The sequence below is a fragment of the Trichosurus vulpecula genome, chromosome 4 (assembly GCF_011100635.1).
Source record: "Trichosurus vulpecula isolate mTriVul1 chromosome 4, mTriVul1.pri, whole genome shotgun sequence".
NCBI classification, from domain to species: domain Eukaryota; kingdom Metazoa; phylum Chordata; class Mammalia; order Diprotodontia; family Phalangeridae; genus Trichosurus; species Trichosurus vulpecula.
Genome location: NC_050576.1, coordinates 78,198,852 through 78,217,343, shown reverse-complemented (window position 1 = coordinate 78,217,343; position 18,492 = coordinate 78,198,852). Strand labels below are relative to the sequence as shown.

The window sequence follows — 18,492 nt, the reverse complement described above, 5'->3', positions numbered from 1 at the left end:
ATGTTTCCTCTGTGTTCCATCTATGTTCCTGTCTGAATCCCTTTGATGTCATTTTTTTTAAATAGACTTGACAATATGTCCTTTATTCTTCTTCTGATCTTGTTTTACCTCAGTGCATCTGTGTCTTTCTATAGTTCCTTGTATTCTTCATACTTTGCACTTTTATGGCACCATAATATTCTGTTATGTTAATTGCCTACAATTTAACTTATTTAGCTGTTCTCCAAACCCACTGTTATAAAAGTTGTTTCAAGATTTTTTTTCTATTATGAATGAAACAACTACTGAATATTTTTGTAATTATAGTCTCTTTTCCTTTTTAATAGTCCTTTCTTTTCTGTATTCTGGCATATTTAAATCATTAGGGTGAAGTTCTAGTAAAAGGATTGCTGAGTCAAAGGGTATAATCAGTTTTATGACACCAACAATATAAATGATGTCAACTGTTTTCCCTCAGTCCCACTGAAATTGACTTTGATAATTTTCTGATATACACATATACATGTACATATATATATCCAATTTGATAGGTAAAAAGGGGTGTCTCAAGGTTGTCTTTTTTTATATTTCTCTGATCAGAAGAGTATCTGTTCATCTTTAGGAATCTATATTATAGGTTTTTGAAAAATTGATTCTGGATAGCAGACTTTTGTCCAATATGTTTATTGCAAATATTTTCCCCAATTTGTATCTTTTTTTCCTCTGTTTTAGAGATATTACTTTCTGTTGGTCCAAATCTCTTTACACTTACATGCTTGAATCTATTAATTTTGGGCCCAATAATTTCTTCTCTTTGTGTGATCATATCCTCTTTCTTTTGGAGACAAACTATATCTTAAGGATGACTTCAAATCAGTGATTTCAAGTTAAAACTAGTCTAAATTGCTTGGGGTTAGGAAGGATTAAGATATTGCTCAAATCATGGAGATTGGGGGCGGGGAGATAATTAGTTTCTTTTTGAGATATTTTGAGTTTGAGATGAATTTTAAGAAGTCCAAAAGGCACTTGGTGATATAGGACATCAGCTTAGGAAAAAGATTAAATAAGGTTGGATATATATTTGAAAATCATTGAACTCATGGTGACGAGAGGGTAAGAGGGTAGAGATAAACATTTATATAACATTTACTATGTGCTAGGCACTTTTACAAATATGATCTCCTCTGATCCTCACAACAACCCCATGAGATAGGAGCTATTATTACCTTCATTTCACAGTTAAAGAAACTGAGGCAAAAAAGGGAGAAAATGATTTGCCCAAGATAGGAAAGAGTATACAGGAGGAGAAGGCGATTTGACAAGTGTCAAATGTGACAGAGAGATCTGGGAGGATCAGAATTGAGAACAGGACATTAGACAGTTAAAAAATGGTCCAAAGATCTGCAAAAAGCAATTTCAGTTGAATGATAAGGTTGGAAGCTAGACTGGGGAGGACTTAAAAGAATGTTAGAGGAGGAAGTGGTGACCCTAATTGTTTGTAGATGGCTATTTCTCAATCCTCATTTATAAAAATGTGTCAGCTAGGCGGTACAGCGGATTGAATTCCAGGCCCCGAGTCAGGAAGAATCATCTTTGTGAGTTCAAATCTGGCTTCAGACACTTACTAGTTGCGTGATCCTGAGTATGTCACTTAACCCTGTTTGCCCCAGTTTCCTCATCTGTAAAACGAGCAAGAGAAGGAAATGGCAAACCACTCCAGTATCTTTGCCAAGAAAACCCCAAACGGGGTCATGAAGAGTTGGACACAACGGAACAAATATTTACAAAACCATTATACTAAGCCAAGCATTGTGCTAGGCAATGGACATACAAAAACAAAAAATGAGACAGTTCCTGTGTATGTATCTTGTATGTACAAAGTCATTTGCATGTTTTCTCTCCCATTAGAATATAAGTTCCTTGAGGGCAGGAGCTGGTTTTGCTTTTTTCTTTGTATACCTAACACTTAGAGTAACTGGCACAAAGAAAGTGCTTAATAAATAATTGTTGATTTATTATATGTGGTGATAGGTTAATGAAAAAATAATTTTTTTTACCCATTGTAAATGGTCTTTCTCTATCGGTCACTCTTGATTTTTGTGGTAGTTCATAGCAACTCAGAAGATTTTTGTGAGTTTATCTTACCTTTATCTACTTGCTAAAATCATGTCACTTCAATTTCTGTTGTTAAGTGTATTGTATTGTCTAGATATGTAATTATGTCATTTACAAATGTAGAGTTCTATTTCTTTATTTTTATTAAAGAAATATTTATTCCTTTATTTTCTTTTTCATGGCATTTTAAGAGGATAATAAATAGGAATGTGAGTGGAATGGACAGTATTGTTTGTAACTTTTAAATTTAGGAATTATTTTAATACTTTATTTTAATTAATATTTTAATTAATGTTGAATACTATATTGTCCTATATTAAATATATTTTATCATATTAAAGATAGGCCCTTCTATTCCTACATTTTTGTATATTTAACATGAATTGTTTTACTAAAGACTTTCTTTGCATCCAATGATATGACGTACTATTTGATTTTTCTTTGGTTTATATAACTTATTATTTTAGTACCTTCTTTGGGCTACCTCCCAAACTTGTACTCCAAATTAAGGGTTGGATTAGCCAATGTATGGCTTCTCCTGAAGGTCCCAGGGTTCAAAGTTTCTATACTAAAATATAGCTCACAATTCCCCACCAGAGGTTACCTTTAGTAGTCAGCCAATAGACACAATTAGCTCAAAGCAAAGGCATTTACTGAAATAACATACTATGAGCAATGGCTACAAAATTGCCCCATCTCTAAAACCTGGGCCATGTCCTCCCACAATTGTACATAATGCCTATAGGGAAAATGGAAACAAACTTAAGAGTACAATGTTAGTGAAGTACAGTAACATTGGGAGCACGGCCAAGGCAATTTGTGTTTCCAGTGCTGAGGGGCCCCAACGTCCTTTCTCTTCTCCCAGTGGTCTTTCGTTGCTAAACTGTCTTGGTTATAGCATTTTCACTCAACAAGTTGTGCTTCTTGGGTCTGTTCCTCTTGACTCCACATACCAGAGTTAGTTCTCTTGAATCCATGGTCATCTCTTTTCTTCGATGCCGGGAGTGTCACTCCTTGAAGTTTCTTTTAGCCAGGAATGCTTCTGCTCTCTGTATGTGTCTCCATTGAGAATGTGCATCTCTGCTCCCTACAGGCTATGTTATGCCTAAACTCTAACTGATTAACTCCCAAACTCTCTCCTATTGGATGTAGTTGCCTTTTACTGGGTAAGTAGCTCCCCACCAATATCCAAGATTTTCCTTTAGTCATCTTAGCCAATCTGATAGGTGTGAGGTAGTACCCCAGAATTGTTTTAATCATTGCAATGGTATCTTGAAGCAGTGTTATTACCCCAGCAGGAAAAAAATCATTTCCAGCAGGGACTGAAAGAGATAGTCAGTGGAGGCAACTCTGAAGACTGTGGCTCCCACCAGGCCAATACCTAAAAGAGATCAAATAAAGAGGAAAAGGTCTTTTATGTGGTGGCAAAAAGAAAAAAACACACACACACAAATCTGGAAACTAAGACAATTGAGAAACAGCTGAATAAATTGTAGGATATGAATATGTTGAGGTTCTTTTATGCTATAAGATATAAGGAAATGGATAATTCCAAAAAAATGGGAAAACGCATATGAACGGATGCAGAGTGAAATGAGTGGAACCAGAAGAATTTATCCTATAATACCATTATTATATTACATATTGTAAATTATTATATTATAAAAATGAATGCTTTTAAGGATTTTTATAAACTGACAGAGAATGAGATTATACAATGATAACACTGTAAAAATGAACAACTTTGAACACTGTAAGTACTCTAATCAATTCAATGACCATTCATAATTCCAGGATGAAATATGATATCCATTATAAGGAGGTGATGGATTTAGGGTACAGAATAAAGCATATATATGTATGTACATATATATATATATATAGTGTGTGTACATGTATGTGTATGTATATAGCCATTGGGGGAATTCGTTTTGCATGACTAAGGCATATTTGTTACAAGAAATTTGCGTATTTTATTTTTAAACTTATTTTAAATAAATTTTTAAATTCACTGAGACCAGTGTTTGATGATACCCATTCCTGTCTAGAATACCTCCAAATGTTTCTCCAAAAGGCTGGCAAATCACTACTCTTCTATATATAAAATTGGCCAAAAATGATGAAAATTGCTTTTAAGCTTTGGTCCATTTCAGCAGCTCACTACTAACAAGGAAAAGGAATGCCTTCAGCCAATGAGAATGATAAAACTTTCAAAACTGTGGTCCAGCAGACCACTGGTGGATCCCAATTTCCTTGAGAACATCCTTCTTACTAGCTCAGGACTGAGAAACAACAGTTTTCTATAAGGCCAGTTTAGAACTTCAAGCAGGAAATGCCTCCTTGTGAGGAAAGAAGTTGATCAAATTCCAGATATCCTCAAGGTGATTTATCTCAAGGCTGGAAGAAACTAGAATGGTTTGCTAAAGAATTCTTAGGATTTCTTGCCAAATCAAAGACAAGAGAGGATGTCCCACATCCTTTAGGACAACTTGCCAAAAATCTGCTTCTATTTCCTAGTATGATGATTGTTCCTTTGAGAAAAAAACTGATAGAAAAAAAGATCAAATGTATTGAACGTATAAAGCAGTGAATTAGAGGGCACACAACTTCCCGGTGTCAGATGGCTACATGGATTCTCTCGTTACTAAAAAAGCAGATAGCTTTTTAGTCCATTGTAGCAACTAATACCTAAGGATGACTCACCATCCTTGAGTGTGGGGAGCAGTCACAGACATATGAAAACAACATGGTGTTTATGCTGGTAGCACCAGAAATATTTGGAATTAGCAAGCTTCGTGTAGATCTGAATCAAGAATTGGCCGACCTACACAGGAAAGATGCAGTGTTATTGTTTTCATCTTACTTTGCCGCTGATGACTCCACCGTCTTCACTTTGGCTAAGATGATGCCAGTCTGTGACATTTATTCTAATTCTGGGAACTGTGCCTTCATGATCCAAGGAATTCATAGCAGCAGTGCCAAGATAAATATTTCATCATAATATGTAAGCTATCTCAAAGAGCTGCTAAAGAAATCGTACTCATCAGTCCCCAAGGTCTTTGAAACTCTTCACTCCATGGATGGAGCAATATTTCCACTTGTGTGGAAGGGTTGTGTGATTTGGCTTATGAGTATTGGGTAATTATCTTTGTAGATGAAGTCCATGTTGCAGAACTCAATATAGAACTCAAGATGGCAGGATAAGTGATCAGGATAGAGTCATACACAAACTGGACATCATTACTAGAACACTTAGTAAAGCCTTTGGTTGAATTGGTGGCTTTATTGTCAGCATAAATCCTCGAATAAACATCATTTTAATAAGCACTATGGCAGCTAGGTGGCAGTGGATAGAGCACTGAATTTGGAATCATGAAGACTCATCTATGTGTGTGACCCTGAGCAAGTCACTTAACCCAGTTTGCCTCAATTCCTCATCCGTAAAATGAACTGGAGAAGGAAATGGCAGACCACTCTAGTATCTTTGCCAAGAAAACCCTAAATGGGGTCATGAAGAGTTGGACACATCTGAACAATGCTATGGGCCTATGTTGCTGGCTTTATTTTTACAATTTCCTTCCCATTTATGCTTCTGGGTTGGCTGGAGCTCTTCAATCTGTCCAAACCTTAAAGAGCACAGAAGGTCAAGCCCTTCAGCATCCATGACAGCATAATGTCAATCAACCTCATGAGACAGATGCTAATGGAAGCAGGCTTCCCCGTGGTTCACTATCCCGGTCACATCATTCCAATTTGAGTTGTACATGCAGCTAAAAACATAGAGATCTGTGCTGAGCTAATGAGCAAGAATAGTATTTACATCTAAATAATCAATTGCCCCCACATTTCCCCATGGTTTAGAGTTCCTGTGAGAAATAATTCATTTAGACTCCTACTCTATTCCAGTTAATATTAATCAATTTGATACGATTCCTTAGGGGTAGCGATTATAAGTTCTATACTTTAGACTTCAGAACTGTGAGCTGCAGATTGTAAAATCACTCGCTTCATAGGAATCTAAGTAGAAGCCTTCCACCCTTGTTTTTGCTTGTTATGGTGACCAAGCCCAGTGTAGCTGGGGTGACTCAATTACATGGAAAGTCCTCCAACTTATTTTCGTAACTCTGGACCTCTCTCTCTTGTCCAAGAGCAAGCGACCATCTTATGACCACTCAGTCAGTGGAGATGCCCCATACTTTGCCCAACCTGCGACCCCTCTACCAGTATGTCATTTTTGGCCATCAAGAGCAAATTCTATCGACCGATGAGATTCTGTATTTTGCGATGCCTCTTTTGCATACTTGGGTATCAAATCCTGTAAAAACAACGTCTTGGAAGAAGGGGGCATCTCAAATCATGAGGAAGATCTGAGCCCTCATTAGATGGAACCACGGACCCTTTAATAAAGTGCCATTGGCTCAGAACTCTGCCTCAGTCTCCTTTACTGTAGGTTGGACAATCTTAATCCCCACGTTCCTTTGTATTGCTTCATCCCCTCCTCACATCCCACAGATGATGAACTATTTCCATGGAAAACTGATGAATACTTGCTTGGGCCGGATCTGAAGCGTCGCTCCTTAGCAGAGTTTCTATGGGACATCTTTACACTTTGAAGTCATGAGTGAAAGAGAAAAAAGCTATTTATCTTTTGTTTTTTCTTTTTATTCATCCGTCCTTCCCCCTAACTCCTACTCTACTCATATTTTTAAAATAAAATAAACAGAGCCCTTGATATATTCAGGATAGTCCGGCAAAACAAAGTCTCACGCTGGTCATGTCTGAAAATATATGTCTCTGAATTTTAAGTTCATCAGCTCTCTGGAGAAGGAAATGGCAAACCACTCCAGTATCTTTGCCAAGAAAACCCCAAATGGGGTCATGAAGTTGGACGCATCTGACATGACTAAACAACAACAAAACCTCTCTGGCAAGAGGTGAGCGTCGTATTTCACCTTCATTCTTTTGGATTTCATTCATTTGGACTTCATTTCCCTTCATAATCATTTCACTGTTTTTCTACATAATGTTGTTATCTTTGTATAGAATGTTCTCCTAGTTCTGCTCACTTCACTCTACCTCAGTTCATAAAAGTTTTCCCAGTTTCTTATGAAACTATCCATTTTGTCATTCCTTATTGGCGCAGTAATTATTCTATTACATTCATATCCTATATTTTGTTTAGTCATTCCCCAACAGGAAGACGTTACCCTGACTTTCCAATTTTGGACTATCACAAAAAGAGCTGATATAAATATTTTTGTACATGTAGATCCTTTTCCTCTTTTTAAAAAAATTTCTTTAGGGTATAGGTCTAGCAATGGTATAGCTAGGTTAAAGAGTATGTGCAGTTTTGAAACTTTTTGGGTATAGTTACAAATTGCTTTCCAGAATCTTTAGACAAATTGACAACTCCACCAATAGTATACATATGAGCAAATTTTCCCATAGCTCCTCCAATATTTGTCCTTTACCTCTTCTGTTATCTTTGCCAGCATAGTGGGTATGAGATAGGACCTCAAAGTTGCTTTAATTTGCATTTCTCTAATTATTAATTATTTGAATTTCTTTTGAAAACTGCCTGTTCATATTCTCTGACCATTCATCTATTGGGGGGATGGCTCTTAGTTTTATATATTTGAATCCTCCTTATGTATCTCAGGTACAAGATCTTTATCAGATAAACTTGCTACAAAGATTTTCCCCAGTTATCTGTTCCTCTTCTAATTTTAACTCCATCAGATTTGTTCCTGTAAAACCTTTTTAGTTTTATCTAATCAAAATTGCCCATTTTATCTTGTGTGAATCTCTCTATCCCTTGTTTTGTCATGAACTCTTACCCTTTCCACAATTTCTTTCCCGCTCCTCTAATTTGTTTATGATGTGACCTATTATATCTCAGTCATATATCCACTTGGAGTTTATTGTAGTATATAGTATGAGATATTGGTCCAAACCTAATTTCTGCCAGACCTCCTCTCTCATATTCTTGAATCTTTCCTTTCCTGATGCCTACAAACACGCTCAGTTCTTCCTCACCATTAAAACAGTCCTATCTTCTCTTCAGTATCTCTGCCTACAGTTTTGTCTCTACATCCTCACCTCCTCGTCACTACTTAGTCTTTTGTACTTATTCTGCCTCAGACTTGAAGATGTGCTCTATAAGGTTACCAACCATCTCTTAATCAAGTCAACTCAAGTCAGGAAGCTCCTACCAGGCACTGGGATAGAAAGAAAGGTAAAAAATCAGCTCCAGCTCTCAAGAAGCTCACAATCTAACGGGGAAGATAACACAGGCCTTTTGATGCTGTTGACCACCCTTCTGCCTGGATGCTCCCTCAGGGTTTTTGTAACACTGCTTTATCCTGGTTCTCTCCCCTCCTCGGTCTCTTTTGCTGGATCATAGCCTTATGGTCCACAAGACATATCCCATAAATCTCTGTCCTAGGCACTTTTCTCTTCTTTCCTCCTTCACCCCCACCTATAGCCAGATGTTAAGACTATCAGATATCTCATATTCTCCGATTTCCCATGGCTACCAAATTTGTTTAAATCTTCACCACCTCTTACCTGGACTATTAAATTATAATAGCCTCCTAATTCGTTTTCTTATTATCTTTCCCCAACTCATCCTCTACACAACTGCCAAAATAGCCTTCCTAAAGGGCAAGTCTACCCCTCATCAGAAATCTTAAATGGCTCTCCATTTCTTCTAGAAGAAAATGCAAACTTTCTCTTTGATATTTTAAACCCTTCATTTTCTGGCTCCAGCCTACCTTAACAGACTTATTTCAAATCACATGCCTTCCCACGCTATCTGTTCCAACCAAACTTTCCTACTTTCTGTTCTATGACTTTGACATTGAATTTCCCACCTCCTTGCCTTTGCATAGGCTGTGCCTCCTCAGTATATACTCTTTATCTCCACCTCTTAACATTCTCAGCTTCCTTCCTGTTTTATTATTAATTATATAATTTTTTTAGGGATTGATGTTAAACTCAGTCTGTAGTTTCTGGAATCCACTTAAAATGTGATCTTGACCAAGTTAGAGAAACAGCTCTCTACCTGAAGTTTAAACAGAATGTGGTATCTGGCATCAGAGAGACCCTCAGGTTTAATCCCATCTTTTGTGCTTACTATCTGTGTGAACATGGGTAAGTTTCTAAAGTTCTGTGGGTGCTGCTTCCTCTTCTGTAAAATGGGATTTATAATAGCACCTACCTCACAGGGTTGTTGCAACGAATCAAATGAGATAATGTATGTAAAATGGTTTGTAAACCTTTAAGTGCCATATAAATGTCAGCCGTTATTATTAAAGACCCAGCCCAAGGGCGCCTGCTGTCTTTGCTTTGATGCCTATGGAAAATGGAGGTGGCTCTGGTGCCTAATTCTGAAGCCCTCCCATCATTAACCTTGTTTAAAATTCCATCCTAACTTTTTAGCTTGACTACACAGCAATGTTCAGCCATGAGGAAATGAGTCAATCTTTTTCTCTTGGCTCAGAGTTCACCTGAACATGCATCAAGGTCCCTTTGTTTGGTTGGGTGGGTTCAGCTTTATGAATGAATAGCCCCTTTAACAACAAACAATAGGGTAGGGCTAAACCCAGTGGAGAGGTGTTAATCTCCATTCAGGTAATTATTTCCAGAGAGTCTCTATTGAACTGAACTTGTTTGAATTTCTACTGTGTTCTCCAAAATTAAGAGGCAACAAAAGGTGTAACATTAAACTTCCCTTTAAGTGGGCAAATTTCTCTTGCCTGGTGTGTCGTCGTTTTTGTTGTGTGTGTTATGTGTGTGCATTGGCTTCAGAATCACTATATTCTACTGAAAGATGAAGCAGAAAAAGAATTCTTCTCAGTTGTTTGTTATTCACCTGGAGTTTAGAGACTGGGTAATTCATTCCATTAAAGAGTTTAATTCCTATTACGTCTTTTAATTTAAAAAGATACGACAGCAACATTTACTAACGAGGTAGTTTACTATTAAAGTTCACCTTTAGCTTACCCTCTGAAGCTGTGTCTTAAACTCCTGATGTGTGACTCCAGTGACCTGCAAATGTTTGCTGTCAAGAAGTTAAACATCATACCTGAGAAGGAGGAGTTTATAACAATCTGTTCTTGGTTGCAATTCCACTCCTCCCCACCCCCATGCCCCTTTATTTTTTAGCTACCAAATCAACCTCACAGGCAAGACAAGGCTGATCCCTGGTCCCCATGTTTTATGCAGTCAAAGAAGGAGGATGCATGGGGCACCTAAGAAACTACAGGAGAAACTTGAGAAGTGTAAAAATATTTTTCAAACTTAAGATTTGTTGGATACCTGCAAAATCCTTCCCTTGATTCGTGTTAATGGGAGAAGAGGGCATTGTATGCCGCACAAAATAGTGAAGTTGAGAAAACATACTGAATTCAACAGGAAAAACATATCCAAAGCTTAAAATCCAGGTCATTTGTTTGGTGGCATTGGGTTCTGGCTAGAAGGGGCTTCTGAAAGGTAATTATATTTTCCCAACCATCTCTCCTGACTGACCAGAGCTGTACTCTGTGCATACAGAATTCCTGTCGAGGCTGCTAGAGCTGCAGTGTTTTTAAGTATGCATGATTGGATACAACTGAAAAAATGTGGTTTGGAACCATGTTTGTGCCTTGCTCTGTATGGATTCCATTCCAACAGTTTTTATGTGTCTCCTCTCTTAACTAATTTACTATTCTCTTAAAGCCTCAGACATCTTTAAAAGCCTATTGTTATTTTTTGATTTAGTCTTACTACCACTTGCATGCCAAGCATCTCATATGGAGAGGGCCTATTCCCTCAACAGTATCCAGTCAGCTCTCAAGTAAAGGCAAGAGTTTACATATGAGCAAAATACCTCAGGCTCCTGAGATGGCAAGCCTCTCTGATGAGGATAACCAGGCTTCTATCTGTAGAGGGTTTTCCTAGCCTCCAAGGCTGACATAAGTGAACTTCCTAATTATCTCACCATGAGTTATGCAATATCATCATGCCGTGTCATATCTGTAACTAGAATCATGGTATTCTGTCAAGAAATTAATTCCCTTTTATGTAATAGCGTTTCCACACAACCTGCTCTGCCCAAGATACTGTGCTAGAGCAGGTCACAGTAAAATATGGTTGAGATAAGCTAGGTAGAGATTAGTCAGTCATTCTACTGTAGATGCCATTTTGAAATGGCCTGTGTCATTTCATAAGTATGAGTGTTCTCTCATCAGCTTCTTGACAATGAACAGATAAGTTATAGATTTTTCCATTTAGAGAGTGGTACAGTGGAAAAACAATCATATCCTACTCTCATGATTCATCTTGGCACGAAGGTGACCCTGGATTCCCAAAAGTTATGCCAGCAAAGCAAGAGCTTTGCAGTTCCAAAACTGGAAAATCTCTGAGCATGGGCTCCAAGGGGACTACTGTATGTCTGTCATCTGAGGATCAGCCTAGCTATGTTTGAAAAGGCTTATCACTATAAGGTTAGCCATGGGGCAAGGATTTTTTTTTCAGCCACAGCAATTCATAGAATCTCAGAGTTGGAATCCCAGAGGACAATTAGTCCATGCCACATGTAGACAAAAATATTCTCTACAATATCCGAATAAGTGACCATCTAGCCTTCATAGGGAGACCTCTGCTAAGGGGGGAATCCTCTCCTTCCCTTCCTTCACCATCTCTCCTATCCCCTCCTCTCTTTTCCCTGTCCTTCCCTTCCTTCCTCTACCTTCCTTACTACCTCCCCAGGCAATTTCTTAGACTTCTGAGTAACCCTAACTGTTGGAAAGTTTTTCTTTACATATTTCTGAAATCTGCCACTCTGTAACCTTAACTGTTCCTTCCTCTAGGACCAAGCAGAACAGAAATAATCCCTTTTCTATATGATAATCTTTCAGCTACTTAACAACAGCACACTTGTATTCTCTTCTCCAGGCTAAACATGCTAGATTCCTTCAATTAATCCTCAATGGTATAACCTCTCCTAGGTCCTTCACTATTTTGGTCACTGTCCTCTGGACATTCTCCAGCTCATCATTGTCCTTCCTAAAAAGTCCTGTCCAGAACTGAAAAGTGCAATTCAGTGGGAAAAAATGCTGAGTACAGAGTTGGAAGACTTAGAATTCAAACTCTAGTGCTTCCACTAATAACCTGCGTGACTTTAGGCGCACCACTTAACTGTTTAGGGCCTCAGTTTCCTCATCTGTAAAAGGAGACAGCTGGATTCAATGGCCCCTAAGGTCCCTTTCCCATCTCAAAATCTCTGATTCTACAATCCAATACTCCAGATATGTTCTGATCAGAGTCAAGTGAAGAGGGTCTCAGAGTCCTAGACATTATGGCTCTCATAATACAGCCTGACATCACATGAGCTTTGACTGGATTGGAGTAAGAATGGCACCCTACTGACTGGTATTGAACTTGCAGTCCACTGAAGCCCCGAGATCTTTTTCAGAGAAAAGCATATTTCCCTCTTCTTGTACTTGTGAGGTTGATGTTTTGAACCAAAGTGTAAGACTATACTTCATCCCTACTAAATTTCATCTTATTAGATATATTCCAGCCTGTTGAGATAATAATATTTAAGATTTGCACAGCTCTTTACACATGTTAACTCATTGGACCCTCACAACAATCCTGTGAGGTAGTTGCTGTTATTATTAGCCAAATTTTATAAGTAAAAATACCAGGGCTCAGAGACTTTAAGCAATGTGTTTAGAGTCACACAGCTAAGTTAGTCCCTGAGGTAGGATTTGAACTCAGGTCTTCCTGATTCCAGGTCCTAGCCTAAGTCCACTGTGCCATTCTCAGCCACCTAGTGGCCCCTTTTTGGGCTTGTGACTCCATCACTAGCTAACCCTTCCAGCTTTGTATCATATTCAAATTTTATAAGCATTCCATCTATGCCTTCACAGATATTATTGATGAAAATATTAAATGGCAGAGGACTAAGCAGAAATCCCTGGGAGGGGCCACACTGAAGCCCACTGGCCAAGTTGACATGGAATTACTTCTTTTTGAGTCTGATCGTTCTGCTAGCACTAAATTAGCTAATTGTGTTGTTGTCCAGCCCCTTCTCTCCATGCTATCTACAATTATAGCAGGAGAGACTTTGTCAAATGCTTTGCTAAAATCTAGGTAATGAACTGATGCAAAGTGAAGTGAGCAGAACCCAGAGAAAAATTCTCACAGTCACAGCAACATTGTAAAAACAATCAACTGTGAAAGATTTAGTGATGCTGATCAATACAATGGCCCACTACAGTTCCAAAGCACTCATCATGAAAAATGCTATTTACCTCCAGAGAGAGGACTGATAGGCTCAGAGGACAGACAGATCAAAGCATATTTTCCCCCTTTATTTGCAAACTGCCTTCTCTTTCCTCTTTTGAAAATTGGGACAACATTTGTCCTCCTATCTCATCCTCCATCTTCCAGTGCCTTGGAATGCTGGGCCTACTGACTTGAACTTCTTGAGGGCATGTAGGTGTTCTTTCATCCCCTATTTATTTTGGGTTTCAGCTCCTTATTTGCTATTTTTGTCTGTCCTTTTTACATCAGAGATCATTCTCCGAGGAAGAGAAAACGGCAGCAAAACAAGATTTGGGCAACTCTACCTTCTGTCTGCTGTCAGTCAGTTATCATTGTCCCCACGCATTCCAAACAGCTGTTCTATCCCTCTTTTCCCCAATAGAGCTTTCAAAAAGCCCTTTTTGTCGTCCTTAGTAGTCCTTGCCAGCCTCATTCTGAGCTTCAGCACGACAGATTCTCTTAGAGGTCTGCGTTATGTTTTTGTATGTGTCTTCCTTTCCTTTGTTTCTATCTCTTACATTTTGTTTTCACATCTAAGGTGGTTGATGGATTCCCTGTGACTCTCCATGATCTTCTCCATAGAATTCTCACTTTTCCTCTACGTTGCAGTTTTTCCTCTCTATGTCTCCAGAACTTCATTCTGGAGAGATCTCTATCCCTCCTGTCCTGATTTCCCCAGTATGGCCATGGGGAACAATCTTTCCTTTCCCTGAACCTTTTGAATGAACTCTCATAAAATCTAGGGTGAATGTCAAATGACTCTTAAAAATTTCTCTTTGTCCCCATCATGGATTCCAAAACTGAGGAGTCATTCGTTCCCAAGGTACCTATAATTTTCTTCTTCAGTAGATTTGCTCCTTGTGGGTGAGAACCAGATCAAGAGAGCAGGTCGTTAAGACAAACCAAGTTCAAAGGGTGAAATCTAAATGGAATTTTGAGTTTGGTCAGACATTCTAAGGAACTAGCCATTTCAATCTGGTGTAGTGAGAGGATTTATCTTTGTTAGAACTTCATTACGCAAGAGATTTCCAAATCTCCTAGTTCTAATCACATTTAATTTGGTAGGTTTTTTGATACCCAAATCTTTTTAAACATGTGATCAGTCATAAACAATAGATACAGATAAAACCTTACTAAAATCCAGACCAATGGGGCAGCAGTATTGCCTTAGGAATGTACCTAATGGTTCTGGTCTCATTCAGCATTCAACAAATATTTACTGAATGCTAAGTTCAGGGATCTAATGTAATAATAGGGAACGTGTGCACAGACAGGGCTTTAAAATTTGTAAAATGTTTCCCATATTTTATCTCATGTAAGCCTCACAATAACCCTGTGAGATAGGTATTAAAGGTATGATTTACCTCATTTTACATCTGAGGAAACTGAGATTCAGACAGCTTTGGTGACTTGTCCATTTTCCCATAGCTAGTGTATCAGAGGTAAGATCTGCATGCAGGTCTTCCTGACTCTAGGTCTAGGAATCTATCCAAACGCCAGGAACACAAACATGAATAAGCCATAAGATAAACAAATCACTGCCTTTGAAACTTTTACAATCTAGTTGGGGAGATATGGAGCAACATCTGTAAAAAGTGAAATAAGACAAGAAGCCACTTCCATTTGAATTCCGTTTAAAGACTTCACAGCTGGGAAGGAAAGGCGCCAGGAAACATTTTTTTTTAAACAGTCTTAAATGGACTCCAATCAAATATGTTGGCAACCATTGAACTGAGACATTGTTTTAATTACCTTAAGTTATTGAGTTATTTTTATTTAGTAAAAAAAGATGGATATAATGAAATGTGACAAAGGAGTCCTGAAAATGGGGTTTGGAGAAATGATCAACAGCAATCACTCCTATAATAAAAAGCATTTATTAAGCACCTATTATGTGTCATGCATTGTGCTAGGAGTTAGGGATACAAAGACAAATTGAAAAACAACATCTGATGTCAAGAACCTTACATCCTATTTGCAAGGAGCCTGTAATTCTAGAACATGGATCAGCAAACTATGGCCCAAGGACCAAATCCAGGCCATTGCCAATTGTTGTATGACCTGCAATGTAAGAATGTTTTTTATATTTTTTAAATACAATTTTATTTTAAAATGCAAAAAAACATTCTTAGCCATCAGGCCTACAAAAACAAAGGAGAGCTAGATTAGCCCTTAAGCCATAGTTTGCTGACCCCTGTTCTAGAACATTGCCGAAGAAGGTATCATACTATTTTATATTGATAGATAACTTTGCATCTTCAACTGCCTATAGTCATTCAATCAGATTCTTCTACCATAAAGTATGACTTCTTTTAAGACTATAATTTCTGTGTTAGAATTTTATATGACTATATTATATATTACATAGTATAATACTATTAATATTGGTTAATATTAATAGACAAGACTCAGCCAAGCACACAACAATCATGCAGTTCTTTGATTAATGATAATTGCAATCATGACTCTAGAATCTCTTCACTATGAACACTACTGACTTAGTCCGTTAGTAACTCTTCAGAAGCAAGTTGGGTGTTTTAGGAAGAAGTACTAACTTTTCTAGTCACTGTGGTAAAATTGGGTCCAGAAATGAGGATACCTGGGGGCAGCTAGATGGCCCAGTGAGTACAACACCAGCCCTGGAGTCAGGAGGACCTGAGTTCAAATCCAGCCTCAGACACTTGACATACTTCCTAACTGTGTGACCTTGGGCAAGTCACTTAACCCCAGTTGTCCTGCCTTCTCCCCTCCAAAAAAAAAAATTAAAAAAAAAAGAAATAAGGACACCTGGAAAAGGTACCAGTCCAACCCCTTGACTAGAGGGCTTTTTGCCATCCCATTTCTGAAGAAGTTAGATGGTCATTTCAGTGACCTCAATAAGCGAAGAACTAATAGCCAGGATGAGTTGATGAGCTCTGGATTTGGAGTCAAATGAACTTTGTTTGAGTCTCAGCTCTGCCACTTGCTTCCTGTGTGAACTCAAGACAAATCACTTAACTTCTCTGGAGTTCAGCCTCCTTATCTATATAATGCAGTCATTGAACTAGATGTCCTCTAACTAGCTTTAAAAAAATCTATAACATTATGATGCTGTTTTTCAGACATTTATGAGCAAAAGACAAGGCTTTCTTCCTCCTCCATAACTCCCATGTTTTCCTCCTTCTCTTTCTCCTAACTTTCTCCCCACCCCCATACTCTGTCTATAAGTACAAGTTCCTCTTAATTGCAGACTCCAAGATCAAAGAGATACAGTATAGGGAAACTATGTTCAAGTCAAACTACTTCTTATCTAAAATTGAGCCCATTTTCCCTTTTCTCAGTCTTAGGTATGTTACCCCCCAGCAATATATCCACAGAAGAGAGATGGGTGAGTGGTTGCCTTGAACAGGTGCCTGTTCACCTCAGGTCCCCCAGGGCTTGAGTACCTTTGGCTAACCCTTAGTTGGCACAAGGCCCAGAATCATCAGTAGAGTACTTCTGGATCTCTCAGCCAACAGTAGCTGCTTAACTTAGAGAGACTTTAAAGTCTACAACCAATGAGTTGACTTTTGAAGTAATGCTTATGGCTTAGATTTTAAAACATCTGAAATAATCTTTACTTGAAGATGAATTTTTAAGGAAATAAGGTTTTGAGTTCTTGGTGTCAAGGAACAAATATACTTTTGATAAAACTTTGGTTTAACTGTAAAAAGGTATGAGCTCTCTAAATTTTATGAATCAGTAACTCAGTTAAGCTTTCCAAAACCTCCAAATGGATAAGGATAAGCTGGCCCTCAAAATTCTCCCCTTGTTTCACTGGGATATGTAACAATAACCATTATTGGCTGCTTTTCAAGAGACTTAGAAAAATGAAACATTTGGTGAAGTAAAAGAGAAAAATGATGCCAACTAAACATAGGGTGTCTGAAACAAAATTAGGAGATAATAAGAAGGACCCATAGGTGCTAGCAGGTATGAAGAAACCTGTTACCAATACCAGGGGGAGGGAGATCTGGTAGTGGAGAGTTCCTCTGTACTCCTCTGTGGATACAGAGGCACCCTCCCTTGCCTGCTGAGGGTACAGAATTAGCCTCATTTAGCTTTGACATAGCTAATCAAGAAATACGTTCTTTCTGAGCTGCTACACAGACCCTGCCAAGACTTGTGAAATCCACTAATTGCTTATCCTTGTGGGAACAAATATCATTAGTAGGGGGGAAATGGTATAATTCTCCAATAACTTTGACATATTGGTTAGGAACTAAAGAACTTGGAAGGTACAAGTGCTATTTCTATCACTTCTTTTTCTCAGCGGATGGTCATGCCCTTCGATGAGAAAGGTGAAAGTGAGGAAATGAACAACTCACTATTACACGGATGATATTAAAAACATAACATACAGTGCTGGAACAATAGCTCCCTGGTGAAAGACATAGAATGTTGCCAAAAGATTGGAAAAATATGCTTTTACTAGAAATGATTAGGTAAAACAGAAAACTAGATGCTATGGAGGGAAACATTTATTACTTAAATTCATTAAGATTGGAAAGAGGCATCTAGTTCATTGGAGAAATTAGCTAGGAATAAACTTGGAAACAACAGGTGGTACATAGAACATAGGCCAGAATAGAGTATAGATCAGATACCTAAGATTTGGTTCCCCACAAGGCCCTTGCTACCTTGGGTTCTGGGGGCAACCACCTATAGCTCCCAAGACCCCATTGATGTATTTCCCATGAATAATCAGCCAGCAGATAGAATTAGTTCTTAGGCATTTGCTAATATGGCAGAGTAAAAATGGTAGTTATAAAATGCCTCCCCCTACCCCCCAATACACAGAGCATCTATGGAAAGAGTAAACTCAAGCTTAGAAGTCAATGGTGATGAGGCACACATGTAGGATACATTTAGGACAAAGGCAACTCACAACTCCTGGTTCTTCAGGGCCTTGAAGCCTTTCTTTTCTTTGTAGAGTCTTCATACAGCTCCCCTTGGGTTCACCATCTCTGCTGGATGAGTTGCTTACTGGCTTCCTGGGGTTTGCTCCTCTCCACAGCTCACCCCTCAATTGCTGAAGCTAGCCCAGTCAGCTCTCTTCTCTTCTGC

The 18,492-nt window shown here is 38.3% G+C and overlaps 1 pseudogene; it reads left to right on the top strand.

Annotated features, from left to right (window-relative positions):
• LOC118846771 overlaps window positions 1-5,920 on the top strand; it is a 75,839-nt pseudogene extending 69,919 nt beyond the window's left edge.
• The last annotated feature ends 12,572 nt before the right edge of the window (window positions 5,921-18,492 follow it).